This window comes from Budorcas taxicolor, chromosome 10, assembly GCF_023091745.1.
Source record: "Budorcas taxicolor isolate Tak-1 chromosome 10, Takin1.1, whole genome shotgun sequence".
Lineage (NCBI taxonomy): Eukaryota > Metazoa > Chordata > Mammalia > Artiodactyla > Bovidae > Budorcas > Budorcas taxicolor.
This window is the reverse complement of record NC_068919.1, coordinates 6,151,934-6,171,145: the sequence shown is the minus strand read 5'-3', so window position 1 is coordinate 6,171,145 and position 19,212 is coordinate 6,151,934.

Here is a 19,212-nt window from a genome sequence, read left to right as displayed (position 1 = left end):
TGCGGCTCCAAGGGGACTGGGCCCCCATGGGCAGCATCAGCTCTCACCCACACTGCCTGGTGGGTACTCAGCATGGTGCTGCCCCCTGAAACGCAGAGCCAACCCCATAACCCCAGTTACGAGCATGGGAGGTTTTCCCTACCATCTTCCCGGGAGGTAGGCAGAGGCTTTACACCCACATTGCAGCAACACTGGAGAAGGAGGGCACGCAGGCTTGTTTGGATGGCTTAGAAGAAAGTCCATTCCTCAGTGTGAAAACAAAACAATGCCTTTCTAGCTTTCAGATGGAAGAATCAGTCTTCAGATCCCGAGCAGACAAGACAACTAAAGAGAAATTAGTACAAAATTTTCATCAGTCATTCAAAGTGAAAACTATTGTGCATCCTCAGAAAAGCACTGATACTGTGAAATCTGAAGGCAACTGCTTTCATTATTTAGGGTGGATGTCATAGCATTTTCCCCCAGCTCTTACAAAACAGAGAGAAAAGTTGCTTGTTAGTATCATCCTTCTCTCCCCTAGAAATCTGGCAGGGAACTGGATTTTTGTATTTCCGAGCACTTGGAACAAACAGCGTGACTGCACGCGCAGGGTTAAACATGGACGAGGACTGGGCAACACGGTTTTTTTTTTCTTTTTTTCCTTTCGCGCCCATCACAGAGCAGAGGGAATGGGCCACGGGAATCTACTGTCACCACAGCCTCGAAAGTCCCATTTTCTCTCTTCTCGTCCCAAATAGAGGAGAAATAGCCAACCCCGAAACATGTGAGGAAACGAGACAGGAAGAAACCGATTGGCAGCTATGCTTTCAAAATAAGTCTGGAGCTCCCTGTCTTTTTCAAATTATTCAAGAGTTCAAAGAACGATTTAGACTCCGTTTTAGAAAGCAGATTCGTTCCTTTAGTTTCTTGCTCCCCAGGTTGGTTACCCCAAGTAAAAAAATCTAGAGAAATTTCGAGCCAAATGTAGCGTGTTTCTTGGCACTGAATGTAGATCCTACCTGGACGTTGTCAGTGGGCCCTCTACCTTGGGAGTCAGATGGCCCAAAGCCCCCTGTCCTCTGGCCCCCTGAGGGCGCATAAGGAGAGGAGCTGAGACTGTGGCTGCCAAAGGTGGAACGCAGGGAGGGAGGGGAACGACGGGGAGGGATAAGGGAAGGGAGGGTGACTTCAGGCCAAGCCCTAGGGGAGGGATGTCCCCTGGGGATGTTGGGGTTCTTCCTGACAGAGAGAAAGCATCGCCTGATGGAAGGAGACAGACTCTGCAAGCAGCACACCTGACCTGAATCTGGCTTTGGGATTTGCTAGCCATGGGTCTCGGGTCCAATTATTTAACTTTATGGAGCCTCGTTTCTTCATAGGTAAAAAGGCGATTTATAAACCTGTTATCAAATGCCCAGTGCTTGTGTTTTCTCAGGAGGCAACCAGCAGGTGGCGGTGTGATGAACATGTGTTTCATAGTAATGCAGACCCGTGCCCACTTTACAGATGAGAAAGCTGAGGCTATATTTGTAATCAAGACCCCAACGGACATCACTCCCCTAAAGTCCAGACTATTATGTATAAAAGAAGTTGCAAGGATCTGTTGTGCAACACGGGGAACATAGCCAGTCTTTTATAATGACTATAAATGGAGTACAGCCTTTAAAAATGGTATACAATTTTTAAAAGTTTTAAAAAATTAAGTAAAAAATAAAAACTGTTGTCGTTGTCATGTCCAACTCTTTGAGACCCCATGGACTGTAGCCTACCAGGCTCGTCTGTCCATGAGGTTTTCCAAGCAAAAATACGGCAGTGGGTTGCCATTTTCTTCTCTAAAAAAACAAAATTCATATATTTTAATTTAAAAAAGCAGTTGGAGATACCATGCTAATAACACAGGATGTATCCCAGGGTTTGAAACCTCACTGCTGGAAATGTGTGTGCACGGATGTGTGTGTGGTCACACGTGCTGTGTTTTCACCCGACCTGTAGAGTGATAGGCAGGCAACGACATGCTGATACCAGGAGAACCACTTCAGAGCCAGCTCAGCTCGGCAAAAGGCAATGTGGTGTAATGGTTATGAGCATGATTTTTTAAAAAGAACCTGGGTTCACATCTCTGTTGTACCATGCACTGGTGGGTAAATATTATCATCTCTCTGAGTGTCAACTTGTCAAATGATGATAAAGCCTCCATCACTGGCTTGTTATAGAAGTTAATCAGAGCTATAGGTGTGCAGTTTCTGGCACATGGTAACATGACTAGTCATCATCTTTATCTCTACCCTGCTCCTTCCAGCCCCATAGGATGTGTGATCTTTGGATGGGGTGAGGGGTGTCTATGAATCATTGATGACAGGGTCCTGCTTGTGAGGGTGGGAAATGTCTGAGTGATCTGGGTCTGACACTATGTGACTGAGTGACGGAGTCCCAGGACAATGAGATGCTGAAATCAGAGGCAAAACAACCACCCACACCCATGAGGAAAGAGAAAGCCCTAGATGCTACAGGTGAGCCAGAACTGAGAAGGCAACACAGCGGTTCAAGGGCAGAGGAAGTCCTGGGGGCTGTGCCAGGAAGTTTCCTCAGGGGGACTCCAGAACAGTTTCGGTCAACTTTCTGAAGCAGCATCCCCCTGAGCTGGCCAGCCCTCTGGGGTTAGACAGTGTGCTTTCTAAGAATTCATGAAAAGCCTAAGAATGTAGGTGGCTTGGGGAATGAGAAGAAGGATGCTAATGTGATGGGATCATCCTTTTTTTATTATTCTGTATCTTTATCGACAAGCTCTGAGACGTGGGTATCAGCATTCCTGTTTGCAGATGAGAGAACCAAGGTTTAGAGAGGTGAAGCCTCTTGTCCAATGTCACACAGCTTGTGATGTAAGTTTGGGGCTATTTCTCTGCAAAGCTCTATTTCCCCCTTGCCTACACTGCATTCTACCAGTGCTGCATCAGGCTAGTCACATTTGAATGTGCTCACGTTTTTCTAGGGGAAAGAACACACAGTATTGGAAACAGTTCTTTATGACAAGGGTATCTGAGGTACAAGCGCAAGTTCTCCACCTTACTTACAGGTCCTCCAAAATCCCCAACAGGCTATAGTGAAGTGAAAGTCGCCCAGTTGTGTCTGACTCTGCGAGTCCAAGGACATTACGGTCCATGGATTTCTCCAGGCCGGAATACTGGAGTGGGTAGCCTTTCCATTCTCCAGGAAAATCGTCTCAACCCAGCAATCAAATCCAGGTCTCCCGCATTGCAGGCAGATTCTTCACCAGCTGAGCCACCAGGGAAGCAATAAGCACTCACTAAATTTTGAACAGATAAAGAATTAGAGTAGCTGCTAATATTAATTGAGAGTTTGCTTTATACACAATTTATGCTCAATCCATTGAAATCTCACAGTAACACATAATGTTGGGTGCTATTATTCTCACCATGTTACAAGTGGAGAAATAGGCATGGGGCAGTGAAGTAACTCGCCCAGGGCAGCACAGCTAAGGAGTGGCAGCTTTGTCTATGACGGGCATGTTCCGAATCCCATTGTCCTGGAGATGATGGAGAGATGGAGGGGTGTTAGGAAAAAGTGAGAAGGGAACCATCATTTATTGAGTATCTGGTCCTCCCCAGCTCCTGTGCCCAGCTCTCTGTTAAACTGCGTATAACACAAGCCTATGGGGTTAATGACATCCCCAGTTTACACACAAGGAAACTGGGCTCAGAAAGTTGAGATGACTTGAAAGAGTCCCACAGCGGCAGAACTGAAATTTGAAGCAAAATTTTCTCCCTTCAAAGCCAAAGAATTTTCCAGTCCTGCAGGCACCCCTTGGGGGTCAAGAGGAAGAAGAACACGGAGCGTGAGAAGGCTGCAGGGCAGTTTGCTCTTTGCGGGAAGCTCATCTCGGGACCCAGCGCCCCCATGACACACCGACTGGCAGCTTTCTTTCGTGTGAACTGTGCTCATTGCAGGTTTTCATTTCCTGTGATGCTCCTGACAGCTTTTGTGGGATGATTGCAGGGTAGAAGACAGCAACCTTTAAAGGTTTGGTAAAAACTCTGCAAGTGGGAGGTCTGTCGTCTTCCTGGGGCGTGTTGTCAGCTGCTGCTTAGAAATGTTTCTTTACAAACCTGGGTGCCTGAGCTCTCCAGGTGGGGAAAGCCTGAGCTCAGACAAAAGCTAGGATGTGGAAGCAAGGAGGGAAGGCAGGAGAGTGTAAGAGGTGACGCGCCAGGACTTGGGCTCTGTGGATGCAGGAGAGGGAACATCCAGGTTTGGGGCATGCGGGGGGCAACCTAATGGGTGGGAGATGCTTGAAGGGACTTGGAGGCAAGAAGGAGCTCTTGAGGGATGGGAGAAACAAGATGGTCCTCCATCAACAAGGAAGCTTCTCACTGAGACCTTTAATGGATGTCTGGACCTAGGAAACCACAGAGGGTTTCTGAGAGCCAACTGCAGTCCCAGCAGCTCTGGCCAAGCCTAGAGGGAAACCAGAAGCCTGGCCAGAGGAATTCCCTTTTGGCCCCTAGGACTCAAATTCTAGGTACTGACGTGTCTTCTGGCGCTTTGCCTCCATCTCCCTTTTCTCTATTCTCAGTCACTTGGGAGCTGAAGCTGGCAGCCACGCTCCTGCCTCTGTCATTTCCTGTGCCCTCGGACCTCTGAGTCTGGTGCACAGCTGCGAGCAGATGAGCCCTGAGGACGCAGAGACACACCTGCCTTAAGATCTTCACAGCCCAGGGAAATGCCTGCAGACGGGGGAGCTCCTGGCACAGGAGAAGGACTGAAGGGTCTCAGGGAGGCCAAAAGAGAGTGTCCGCCCTGCCAGAGAGGAGACTTCCTTAGGGCCGGGCCTGGGGAGCTGAACACACCTTTTCCAAGCAACAAACAAGGGGAAAGGCATTCCAGGCAGAGGGGTTGCCATATGCTAAGGAAGGGAAGAAAGCCTAGTGTTTGAGGACAGGCAAGGGATTCCTAACGACTGGAGTATAAGGTGAACGTGGATGTGTGGAAGAGACAGTTGTTCAGAGATTATACAGGGCCTTAAATGTGGTTCAGAAAAGTTCTGGCATTTCTTCGATATTTCTCAGTTCATGGTCTGAAGAAGATTCATATCAAAATCGACTTGTAGCACTTGTAAAAATGCAAATTCTGGTTCCGGCCCCCCAAGATCCAAGAATTAAAACATTCAGAGAATGAAACGTTCAGAGGATGCCCAGGAATTAGCATTTTAAAAGCATGCAGAGAAGTACTGTGCACTCCTGTAGGCACAGGGCAGCCATGGAAAGTCTGAAGCTGTGGAATGATGAGACTGACTGTGGATTTAGATGCATCGCTTCCCGAGGGGCAGAGTGTGGTATGATAAGAGGCTGTCACTGAATGAGTCCTCTGTCCCAACAGAGGGACAGGGGCCAACTGCTCAGGCAGAGGGAGCGTCTCTCTTCAGTCGCCCCAGAGCAAGGTGGCCGAGAATGTTCCAGAAGGCCAGGCTTCAGCACGACTGAACCCAGACCATGCAGCCAGGGGTGTCAGGGGCCACAATTGCAGCCCCCCAGGAGTAGCGCTTTTCCTGCAGCCTGGAGCTGACATGGTGCTCCCTGAAGTTGTGCAAAGCCTCATTCTGCACACAGATAGTCCTGACTGAAGAGAAAGCTCCCCCCGAGTGAGGGTCCCTCATCCCCCTATAGAGAAGAAGCTGGCATAGTTCCTGGGACTCTGAAACAAAGAAGTTGTCTGCAGAGATTTCCAGCTCGCCCCTCTTTTGGAGTTGTTTCTACACGTTGCCAGTGTTTTTAAAAATGTAGAGTTTAGAATAGTGTAAGCATGGAAAAGTCTGTCTTGCCTTTCACCTCCTATTTTTCTCTTCCAGAGGTAACCATTGATAAGAAAATGTTCTCCTAGAAATGTGCTTTATAAGAATAAAAGAATTCTTCTCAATACAAATCAGCTCATACTCTACAGAAAATAATTGACCTTGTCTGTATTGTGCTGTTTTTAAGTGTATACATGCGTACTCAGTCACTTCAGTCGTGTCTGACTCTTTGCAACACCTTGGACTGTAGCCTGCCAGGTACCTCTGTCCATGAGATTACCCAGGCAAGGATTCTGGAGTGGGTTGTCATGCCTTTCTCCAGGGGAGCTTCCCAACCCAGGGATCGAACCTGTGTCTCCTGCAACTCCTGCGTTGCAGGCAGATTCTTTACCCACTAAGCCACCTGGGAAGCCCTTTTAAGTATATACAGGGCACTATTGCATAAGAGGGCTTCCCTGGTGGCTCAGAGGTTAGAGCATCTGCCTGCAATGCGGGGGACCTGGGTTTGATCCCTGGGTCAAGAAGATCCCCTGGAGAAGGAAATGGCAACCCACTCCAGTATTCTTGCCTGGAGAATCCCATGGATGGAGGAGCCTGGTGGGCTACAGTCCACGGGGTCGCAAAGAGTCGGACACGACTGACCGACTTCACTTTCATTTTCATTGCATAAGAGCTCACAGAGGTGGGTCTCATTCCTTGCCATGGCATGGATGCACCATTCTTTTGCTTTTAATCAGCCCTGTGTGGGTAGATCTTTAGATGCCTTCCAGTGTTTACCTTTGAAGGCGTGACTTTCCCCTTCTTTGCTTACCATGCTGAACGTCTTTTTCCCCTATTTGTTCCTTGACACTCTGTGTCAAGATGGTCATTTCTCTCTCTCTTTTTTAAATTATTTTTTATTGAAGGATAATTGTTTTATAGAATTTTGCTGTTTTCTGTCAAACCTGAACGTGGATCAGCCGTAGGTATACATATTTCCCCTCCTTTTTGAAACTCCCTCCCATCTCCTTCCCCATCCCACCCCTCTAGGTTGACATACAGCCCCTATTTGAGTTTCCTGAGCCCAAGATGGTCACTTCTCTATTTCAGAGTTGCAACTGCTCCCGGCAGAATCAATCTACGACTTGGAGAACATTTTCTGTCTCTACGTCTGCAATTGTCCCAAATCTCCTTTAAGGACAAAGTCCTCAACAGCAAGGTTGCCAAGGAAAGTTGCATCCATCACTCTGGTCCAAAATATCTTCTGTTTGTTACAGGTTGCCCAGGAATCAGGAGCTTTGGGGCCCCAATATGTATAGATTCATCTCTAAACTACCCCTAGTTTCCTTCAATCTGTCCCCCGTTGCTGCAGAAGATTTTGGAATAAAGTAGAAAATGTTCAGACTGAAGTCAGACAGACTAGGGTCAAATCTCAGCTTTGCCTCTGGTGAAGGCCACAAGAGAATTACTCACCACCTCGAGCCTCAATTCCCTAGTCTGTGAAATGTTTTTCTTCAGTCGCCAAGTTATGCCTGATGCTTTGCGAGCCCATGGACTGCAGCTCGCCTGGCCTCCCTATCCCTCACTGTCTCCCAGAGTTTCCCAAGTTCCTGTCCATTGAATTGGTGAGATAGGAGCAAATATAGCTCCTGACTCCAATAAGGAAGGGCCATATGGCACTCATATATTGAAATATACAAAAGAGGTTACTGAGTGCCAGACACCCAGCAAGAGCGCTAGACACACTGGCTGTGCATTTGTTGGTGCAGGCCCTAAGATTTTGGGGGAAAATAAGCTGAAGAGCTGAAGATGAACTTTCCCCTCTCCCAGTAGGTGTCATCTCTACTAAAGCCAGATCCATTCTTTCTGACCTTTAGGAGCTCATTCAACTGAGAATGTTCCTTGGCTTTGTACTGGAGAGGCAGCAGAGCAGATTGCTAGCTGCTTGCCATCCAAACTGGAGCCCTCACACCCTGCTGCTGGGTCTACAAAGTATGCGGCCACTTTGGAAAGCAGTCTGACAGTCTCGTACAAAACTAAGCATAAATCTACCTTTGACCCATCAAGTTCACTCCCGAGTTGTAATTACACCCCAAAATGAAAGCCCGTGTCGACAGAAAGACTAGCGCATGAATGTTCACAGCATCGCTAGTCATTGCAGCACCAAAGGGGAGGGGAAAGCCCAGGTGTCCATAAGTAAGCAATGCATAAACTGAGTGTGATATATTTGTGCAATGGGACACCACGCAGCAAGAGAAAACCAAGCTATAGATACCACAAAATATGGAAAAATCTGGAAACATTATGACAAGTGAAAGGAGCCAGCCATTAAAAAAAAATCCGCCCTGGGTTATTTCATTTATATAAAGCTCTGAAAAAGGAAAAATATATCTATGATGAGAAAAAGTCAGAACAGTGGTTTCCTGGGAGCAAGTGGGATAGACATTGATTAGAGGGATGTGAAGGAAAATTCTGGGGTGATGGGAATGTGCTACATCTTGTTCTATATGTTGCAACACAGGTGTACACATTTGTGGGATTTTACTGAAAGTTACAATTAAGATTTGTGCATTTCTCTCTGTGTAAATTTTATCGTAAAAAAAAAACAACTGTAAAAAAATGCTGAACTCTAGGCAAGGATATCCATGCTGAAGTGTTTAGGGGAGAGGTATACAGAAGTCTGTGACTTGCTTTGAAATGCATCAAAAATAAGATGGATTAATGGATGGGTAGATGAACAGATATGTAGCAAAATAAATGTAGAAAATGCTAACAACTGCAGAATCCAGGGGTTAGATATGCAGCATTATTTCAAATTTCCTGTGTGTTTGAAATTTTTCCTAACAAAATTAGGGAGAAAAAGCAGCCAGAACTTTACTGTCTGACTCTGAGTCCTAGTTTTAACCCCTGCTTATCCTTGACCTTAGATAAGTCCCTTAGTCTTCCTGTTCTGTGCCCAAACTCCCCTGTATGTAAAATGGAGATAAAAACATTGGGCTATTCTGGAAATGAAATGAGTTGCACACTTGGAACCATTTCTAGAACACAGCACTCAATAAGTGCTTTCTCTGGCTAGTTAGTACACTGAGATGTTGGTTTTATACCCATGTCTTCAGGAAGTATACCTATACAACACCCACTCCCCGTTTCCCCCAGCAACATTTCCCCCAAGAAGCAGTGTTGCAGAATAGTGTGTATTGAACCTCGGAGTCCAAAGACCCAGGGGTCTCAAATAAGTGGTTATTCTTAAACCCGAAATTTCTCAACTCAAAAATGGGGATAATATTCATAAGAAAATTGCTCCAGGCTTTTAAGAGGATTAAATAAAACAGCATAAGTAAAGGCAACAGAAACTGGGTGCAATACATGTTCATTGAATGCCTCTTTCCTAAATGGAACCTCTCCTTCGCTGACATAACTGGAAGAGATGGATTAGGTTATGCCCTAACGCAGTCCCCCTTGCACACATGCTTGGGAGCAGGATTCCCACTGTACAGCCCAGCAGGTTGGGGTGGTTGTCGGAGAGGCAGCAAGAGGAGGGAGCATCTTCACCCCAAAGTGCTTGGGGCAGCTGCTTTTTAGTCCCTCACATGGATGGATGCTGCCTCAACCTCTGGAACCCGGCTGGCGTTTTAGCCACGAGGCTGTAGTAAACAAGATTGATTTTGGAATAACCTTGTCAGTGCTATTCGAACCTATGTAGGACACCAGTTATGTAGCATCTCTATCCCAAAGACCGTGGGTCTTTGAGTGAGGACATGCCCTGGTAAACAGACCAGAAGAGGCTGTACATAATGTCAGCAGCCATTTTTTCACAGTGAAAAATGATCAGAGTGCAGATTTGTACTTACAGTTACAAGACCTGTCTTGGCGAAATTTTGGAGTCACCTGGGAGGTCATCTGGGCCTCCCTGGTGACTCAGATGGTAAAGAATCCGCCTGCAATGCAGGAGAACCGAGTTTAAACCTTGGGTTGGGAAGATCCCCTGGAGCAGAAAATGTACCCACTCCAGTATTCTTGCCTGGAGAATTCCACGGACAGAGGAGCCTGGCGGGCTGCAGTCCCTGGGGTCACAAAGGGTCGGACACAACTGAACAACTAACACACACTGACACACAGAAGCTCATCTACTAGGATTTCATAAAAACAGAGTGATTTGAACAAAAAGGGCCAACTGGTTTGCAAAACTTTCCGAAGCCTGTTATTTCATGATTTCCTGAGATTTAAAAACGTTTCTAACAGATACTTTGACTTCCTGTAGAGATGGTCCCCTTCAACCTTCCCTTGCCCACCCATGGTCTGACTTCATTGGCTTTTGGGAAAGAAATTTCTCATCCTCAATCTTAAAATCCATCTGGATTTCAAGAGGGTTTTAATTCATGCATTGCTGATTCGCTTGTTTCTGACAAAAATGCTATTTTGTAAGAGAAATTTGCAAAACCCCCAGAGTCTCTTTAGAGATCTTTTTAAAGTGCTTTGATGCTGTAGGAGTTGAAGGGCTGCTCAGTGCTCTGTGTGTGCCTGTTTTTTTTACTTTCCTCCTGGCAACACTTAAATGGAATTCAAATCCCAAATGTCATGGGCTTTCTACTAAGCTTAAACTAGTTAGGAAAAGCTTCTTTAAGGAAGCCAACCACGTGCAAGCTCCTTGTTAATGAGGAGACTTAATGGTGGGTTAGATGGTACAATGGGATTGAATGATGCCCTTTTCACCCCTGCTTGGCACCATTCCGGTAACCCAGGTGGCTGCTGACTCCCACATCCTCACAGGCAGGCTCACCCCCAACCAATGCCAGCACAGACTCAGCTGCATCAACAGCTTCCCCCCAAAAACACTGTCTATTGCACCAAACATATAGTGTTTTTATTGTGACATTTTAAACTTAAGGTTTCTGGCACCCTAGGGCAGGATCACATTGCATTTCATAGAAAACCTACATGTTACTGGACATGACCTTCCCAAGTCCCCTCTTGATTCCAAGTCACCACGACACCTTTGTCCCCACCGTCTTTCCTCATCCAGCTGGTATCAGAGGCCATTTGCAGAGTGGTTGAACCTCCAGTTTTGGAGTCAAGTGTGTGGATTCAAAACCCAGCTCCAGGACTCTCAGAGTGTATGGACTTAAACCAGAAGCTTCACCTTTCTGCATCTGTTTCTTCTTCTGTAAAACAAATAATGGCGCTTATCTGAGTTGTAGTGAGGATTAAATGTGAGCCCTTGACAACAGTGTTTCTCAAGCAGGATGCATTCAGTAAATGAATAAGTTAATGGACCCACCCGGGTGGCTCAGATGGTAAAGAATCTGCCTGCAATGCAGGACACCCAGGTTCCATCCCTGGGTCGGGAAGATCCCCTAGAGAAGGGAATGGCAATCCACTCCAGTATTCTTGTCTAGAGAATCCCACGGACAGAGGAAAATGAAGGGTTACAGTCCGTGGGGTTGCAAAGAGTCGGACACGACTGAACAACTAACACTTTCAACGCTGTCCAATGTAGAAGACAACTTTGCAGGCACAATGTCTAGAGAATGCTCTTTATTTAAAGGGTTTCTCTCCTGACTGGAGCACTGGTAAATACAGCTTTCTCCATCATTTCACATGGAGAGCCAGAGGCGAAAATGTGTATATACTGGGTACCTTGAAAATGGACCTGGCTTGGTTCATTTCTGAACTCTCCCCACTGCATTTCTGGGGTTCAAAGAGCAGCATTGCCCATCTTAGCTTTCTCTGGGACCCCAAACACAGAGTCAGTCAAGCTGCCAGACAGTGGTTGGGCCCTAAAGGCAGCCTCTGAGAGGGCAACCTGAGAAGGGATTTGTGGACCCTTTGGGAGGTAAAGTGCTATTCAAATGCCATTTTGCAGAGACCTGAAAAAACCCATCACTTAGCAACAGTTGACCTTGATCAAAAAGAGACATGAGACTGCTATTGTGACCTTGGGGACCCAGAACTGGAAAACTACCAACTGCAACTGATTGAAAAGGACCCTGAAGGCAGAGGTGTCCGTAAATAGCAATTGGTTTGTAGTGATGAGGACACAGGGTGGAAGCAACAGCCAGGCCCTGGAACTAGGGTCTCAGCTCAGCCACAGACAGCCTATGTGACCTGCAGCAAGGGCTAACCTCTAAATACCATGCCCCTGACCTGTGATGCAGAGACACCAAGTCTTGTTCTTCAGTGTTATTGCACAGACTAAATGGTGACCTATCTGAAGCGCTTAACACAGTGAGAGCACAGGATAAATTCCAGATAACCAGTTGCCATTCAGCTGCTAAGTCATGTCCAGCTCTAATATTGATTTCGTTCATGACCTAAATATCTGTTTTGAATACCTGGAATCGTGTATCTTGTCAGATATAATAATATATAAATTTACTATTTAAATAATACCTAAAAAACTTCTACACAACTGTGAACCTGCAAGGACTCTCCCTGGGGAAGGAATGACATATTCTTTTGAAAATCTCATTTAGTCAATTTGCCTGTCCATGTATTAGTCATACACACACATATTTGTGTACCTGTGCACATTTATATATGTGAACTTGTGAACATACAATGCATGTATATATGTGTAAATATCTACATATACAAAGTGTTTGGTGCCTGTACACCTACAGACGCACAGGTAAAAGTGTCACCAATAGTAGTGCAAATAGTAATGATAATGATACTAATCACTCACTAAATGGTCAAGTGCCAGACATCATGTTATATATAATATACACACAGGCTTTTTTCCATGCTACCAGAAATGCAATGCAATGTGTCACACATTCGACTCGGTATTCAAACTGTCATTTTACAGATTAAAACCAAGATGATATACGGAGAAGTGAGAGAAGTTACAGTAATGAACTTCGTGGTGCCAAGGTCAAACGCCAGCCTGAGTCCATCACTCACGCTTCTGGTATTCACCCAAGCTTCTGACTTGAACAGCTGAGTGAATGGAGCTTAATGAGTAGGCAGATGGGCAGGTGGGTCAGCTGTGGGCCACCAGCTGAGACTGGGAAGAGAGTTGGGTGACAGAAGCGACGAGTTCACTTTAGAAATGTTGGTCTTGTGGGCAAATCGATGGTGGCCACGTCCAAGAAGCTAGAGAACGTACGGGCCTGGAGAGAAAAGAAGTTTCCGAACTGAAAGTATAGAATGTTCCTATTTACTTTGCCTCCCTGAGCCTCAGTGCTCCCTTTCGTAGAAAATTCCTGAAGGAATTTTGAGAATGTTGCATTCCACTTCAGACTGAGGTTTCTGGGTGTTTCCCAATTAATAGAGTGCAAACGATGAGACAAATAACTTATAAAAACAAGGATAAAAATGCATGCAGTGCCATTTTTGAACAAAATCAAAGCCATGGCACAGCACAGGTAGCTCCACGGAAAAGGGACAGTGAGAAAAGATGATAAGGACTCAGCAGCTGCAACTTTATTTGGCTCCGTTTATCATGGGACTCCACATGGACAAGCTCACACCCTCAGAAGGCAGGAACATCTGGACCCCCTTTGGATACAGATGGCTCGGCTCTTTTGGCGTCACTCGTCTAGGATAAAGTCCCAAGTTGGTTTAGAATTTGAGTTTCTCCTGAGCTCTCAGGACATCTCCAGGCAGGAGGCCATATTGACTTCATACTGCCTCAAAACATTTTGACTTCACCTAAGTGACCAGAGGGTAACTGAGCTGACTCTTAATTAAACAGGGAAAATGGATCAGCAACAAAATAGTGAATAGTGAAGTCGCTCAGTCATGTCTGACTCTTTGCGACCCCGTAGACTGTAGCCTACCAGGCTTCTCTCTCCATGGGATTTTCCAGGCAATAGTCCTGGAGCGGATTGCCATTTCCTTCTCCAAGCAACAAAATATGTTATTAAATATCTGAGGGTGTGAGGTTGTTCTGGGAGGCAAAATCTGAGAGTTCACCTTGAGAAAGTCAATGGTAAGGGAAATTTCTTTTTTGATGATAGGAAAACCCACAAATAGAAAAGGCCCCTGGAGGAAGGATGTACCGCTTAGTGAGAGACCCAACTTGGCATCTGAAGAACATAATTATTTCTATTCCTAATTCCTAAATCTGGCATTTTATCTTGAGCAAGCAACCAAGACCCTCAACTTTCCTGTCTATGAAATGGGAATATAACTTTAAGTTGGTCAGAACTTTTGGGGTTGCAAATGACAGAAACCCAGCTTGATGTGGTTGCGGCAAAAGAGGGGATTTATTAGGCTTTTCAAATTTCTGGAAAAACAGAGGATGTGGATCCAAGGAGTCAGACCGTATCAGAGCTCTCTCTCTCTTCCTCTAATACGACTTCTCTGCATGTACTTCTCTTGGCCTTTTTGCTCTTAGAACTGAAACTCTCCAAGAAGCTGGAATGGTAGCTGCTAAAGCTCTGGGGCTCACCTCTCCCCATCTTCACTAATAGAGAGAAAAGGGAGCTCTGCCCTGGGGGAAAACTCTAAGTCGCCTAGTTTGGGTCACGTGCCTAGCTCTGCATGACCACTCCCAGTCATGCCCTAGGGAGGCAAGGTAGAGGAAGGTGACAACTCACCTTCGCACCACTTGTGAGAGGCTGATAGGAGGATACGAGATATGATTTACTAAAGGTGGTCATGTTGACGCCAGAAGTAAAAGGTGCTGCCCAGATAAAAGGAATAAACACCCATTACAGGTTCTTTCTATCATAGGGCTAGTGTAAGAGTCAAATTAGATAACGGATGTGAAAGTGTCATGCAAATGTCACTACTACGTTAATGCATCCCACTCCAGTACTTGCCTGGAAAATCCCATGGACGGAGGAGCCTGGTTGGCTGCAGTCCATCGGGTTGCTAGGAGTCAGAGACGACTGAGCGACTTCACTTTCACTTTTCACTTTCATGCATTGGAGAAGGAAATGGCAGCCCACTTCAGTGTCCTTGCCTGGAGAACCCCAAGGACAGGGGAGCCTGGTGGGCTGCCGTCTCTGGGGTCGCACAGAGTTGGACACGACTGAAGTGACTTAGCATAGCATAGCAATATCTTGTTACTTAAAATATTAATGAAATAATAGAAAATTATCAACATTAGAGGCAGGTATATTTCTCACAATGAATGTAGAGAAATTCATATCACCAAGTACAGAACACAATCAGCCTTTGTTTGTATTTCAAGAAACTGCTGTCTACCCCACCATGAGACATAGAGATGTGTCCCAGAGCCCTTTGAACAAGAGAATCCAAACTGGACCATTCATTCAACCACTACTGAGTTAACGTTAAGACTGTTCCGAGCTCCAGGTTACCCTGAGAGGCAGAGATAGTCTAGTGATCGTCTCCCCCAAGGAGCCCAAAGGCTAAATGGAAGGTAAAGGGAAAATTGCTCTTGTTCTGTGTGACACACCCTTAGAAAGGGATGTCAAAGGCACTGGGGAGCATGCATGGAACCGAACAAGCAGTCCATTCATCAATGTAGCCTGGCAGTATTGGGGGGAACCAGTAAAGAAGGCTTGGGGACACTGTGTGATTGGCCATTATGTAGGGTGCATTTGGGCTTATTAAGGACAGTCTTAGTTGTCACCTGTTGACCTGACTTAATCATTAGTAGCACTGCCACAAATCTTTCCTCTCAAAATAGACCCAGATTAGATGATAAGTTACTCTGTCTCTATGGCTAGCAACCTTTAATTGGGGCCGTTGTGTTTCAGACATTCCGAATATAGAGAGTGTAGGCTTGGAAGTCAGGTAAACTTACAATGTTCAAATTCCGTTGCCATTTATAGGCTCTATGACCTTAGAAAAATAGCCTCAACTCCTGAGCCTATTAGTGAAACACAGACCCTTATTCTACATGGAAAAGCATCTCATGTGCGAGAGGTGCATGACAGACTGGAAACCCTTACCCAAACAATAATTGTGCATACCAATAAATGACACTACCATTGTGGGGTCAAATCCTATGACACGTCTTTTATCCTATTTTTTTCTTACTTTCCAACATGAAAACATAAAGTCCATACTACTTACATAAGTTACAACTACAAGTTTTAGCAACTCTGTCTCCTGCATTTATCTTGATAATGTCAGTACTTTGGGCTCACAGAAGAAAAGCTGTCACAAACCATGTCACCTCCTCATTTAAAGTTACGAGTAGCCTTTCATCTTGTTGTCTGAGCAGTTCAGGCAAACACCACGGACTGATTGTGACTAGAAAGGTGATCATCGTTCCCACTGAAGCTAGGAAGAGATTTAAGGTTCCCTACTCAAGTGTTCTTTCCAGACTTGAGATTGTGGCTTTGGCTGAGTGCTAAAGGTGAGATCCTTTGGGAGGATCTCAGAATGCTTCAGGATCAATTTATTTTTCTACCGTTATCACAGAGGAACCTTCTAATGGGATCTCATGTTCCTATTCAGGTCATATTAACTCAGTGTTCATTTTCCTTTCAAATCCAGAGAAGTCTCTAAACGTCTTCCCACTCTCCACGACTACCCAAGGAATAAGGGGAAGAAGCGCAAGAGGGGGATGTTGTTACCATGGTGACGTGGAACGGTTCTGGACCAGTTGTCAGAAATCCCGAGATTCAGGCTGATTCTGTCTGGGCTGCTGATATGAACTTGGGCTGAACTGAGCTTCCAGTGCCCATCTGTAAATGGAGCAGGATTCAATCATCTCTAATGATCTTCTGGCTCTGAGTTTTTACAGCCAGTGACCTTGATGAATTGAGCTGTGGCTAGAAGAACTGATTTCCTCTCCCGCCCAAGATGCTCTGGCTGCTTCTTCAGCTTTCACCTAAACTCTAGGGTTCACTATGCTCTACCGTCAGTATCTTCCTACTTGCGTAATGAATTTGAATTTCAGCCTCAAACTCAGGCAGGCAAAAAGGAGACATTTTTGTCTATGATCTAACTTAACTTAGAACTCTGAGCACTCATGTCTTTCTGGGAGGAGAGAAACTGAATCGTGCAAGTTCAAGGTAAACTCAGTCACTTAAAAAAAAAAAAAAAAAAAAAGCTTCCCTGGCAGTCCAGTGATTAAGAATCCACGCTTTCACTGCAGGGGACATGAATTCACAAATTCAATCCCTGCTCAGGGAACTAAGATCCCAGAATGCATGCCAGGTGGCACGGCAAAAAAAAAAAAAAAAGAAGAATTCACACTCTTGTATCCATTTAGATTCCTCTTTCTCTGTTTTCTCCTTTCCTTCTCCCAGGATGATCTAAATTAGATTTGAGAAGCACACCCACCGTCCTGGCTTCCTCTCCTGACCACAGGCATGGCGAGGAGCCTCTGCCCTGCAACAACCACTGCTCTTCTGCCTTCAGGCTGGCCCTGAGGCATTGCCAGGCTGCTTCTTCCCAGGGTTGCAGATGTGATGTGAATCATGGGAGCCTTCTGATTCTGGTCCCTGCAGACACGTCTGAGACCTCTGTTGTTCCCATCCCGGGACTCTGGCTGAGGTTCTCTTAGAACTATTTCCCATAGGCCTCCCTCTCTGCCCTCATCTCCTGTTTCTCCCATAACCAACATGATATTGACTAAGTCTAAGGTGGAAACTGTTCTACCACAGTCCATGTACATGAAAGCAATCATTGACACTAAGTCCTCCAACCCAGTGGCTTTATGAAGCCAAATTTTGCAACTTAAAAAAAAAAGAAAGAAAGATAAAGCATTTCTGTCCCAAAATTCTAAACTCTTGCAGTTAGTAGCCTAAATTTTAAAGCAACTTATTCTGTGTGCACTCTCCTGAGTGCAGGGTATGTGTTCCTTGAAAGTGGCAGATGCGAAATGGGTGCAAAGGAGTGGAGCAGGCATGAACTGCGAGACAACTTTGGCCAGCATCTCAGAATATTGTCCTTTTGAAATCGACTGAGTCACCAGTGGTCCCTGAGTCTCTGAAAAGGCAAAACTGTAATCATGGCCATTCAACTCTGAACCTCCAGTTTGCTCCAAATGCTCAGAGATGTGCATAATACATTTCTTAGAGAGTCTCAGCCATAGAACTCTGTGTCTCCTCTTCAGGTTTATCTTCAGCCTGAAAACTTCTGCTTACATTTTCATTTCTCTAAGGTTCAAAGGAACGAACAGGGAGATAATCTATTTAATTTCTTTTTTATTCCAGAATACATCAAAGGAGTAATGCATCTGCCTTTATTCAGTGATAGAATATACTGTTCATTGTATCCACTAACTTCTTGTGGATCCCCTCTCTGAAGAGAAACGTCATTAGCAGAGAAACATCATTCATGGGGACTGCTTTACATCCAGAATTATACACATTGAATCAGCAGCACAGAGAAGTGTTAGGGGAGATTTAGACTGCTGAGCACTGAAAATCAAATAATGTCATTTGCAGGGATAAAAGAGATAACATGGTACCCAGGGATGTATAGCCGAGGAGATGTACCAAAAGGCGGAGTGAAGGAGATGTGAAGGTGGAGGGCTGATGGTGCTGAATCTTCCCCAGCCCCACATGAGTGTGCCTTCTCAGCTCTGTGCATGAGCAGGGATTCCAGTTCTGAAAACCAAAGCTCATCACTCTGGCATCCGGAACCCAGTCTGGCTAATATCCAAACTGAAATTTTTTTGCCCCAGATAAGGACCAAGAAAAGTACTGATGTTTCTTTTTTCTGTATCAGCACTTCCTTTCATGAAGGCAAAAAGAGGTGGCCCCCCTTCCTCTCCCCACCCTCCTTGCTGCTGCCCCTGAACTCCACATCACTCCTGCTCCTGTTTCTCCAGCCTCTGCCTTGCCTCTGACTTCATTGCTTCCAACCTCGAATGTGCTCTCTTTTCCTTCCCAGCCAAGTTTGGAAAGTGGTCTACAGGGACACTCTGGCCGCCGCCTCCCCTCTCAGCTCCTCTGCGGTTCTGGGTCCCAGAGACTTCGGACCACAGCCTAGGAGCCCCACAGGACAACTCTTTCATTTCTCTGGCCCTCTGACCTGCAGAACAGGGTCTGGCACAGAGTAAGAAACGTCTGATAGGTGCCTGGTCAAGGTCCTGAAGGAGGAAGCGGCAACCCACTCCAGTAGTCCTGCCTGGAGAATCCCATGGACAGGGGAGCCTGGCGGGCTACAGTCCACAGGGTCGCAAAGAGTCAGACACGACTGAGCAACTGAGCACAGCACCTGGGCAAGGCTGGCTAGCTGAGCTACTGAGCAATTCATTGAAGGTAAATCTCTTAGGAATCCTCAGTGGCTGGATTTCTTTTAATACTCATAACAGTAAAGGAATACAGACAAGCTATAGCAAGCTGTCTTTTTTTTCTTTTTTTTAATCCAGTAGCTGAGTGGCCCCTGTCATGCACCGTAACAAGGACCAAGGTCTTGAGATAAGGTAGGACCATTTGCTTGCCTCAGGCGGGCATGTTGCTTTAAGCAGTAGCTCAGGATCAGGAACAGAGCTGGGATGGGGCAGCGTCTCTGTGACTCTGAACACCAGCAGCCACCAGCAGTGGTGGGCGACAGGGGAGGAGAGGGCG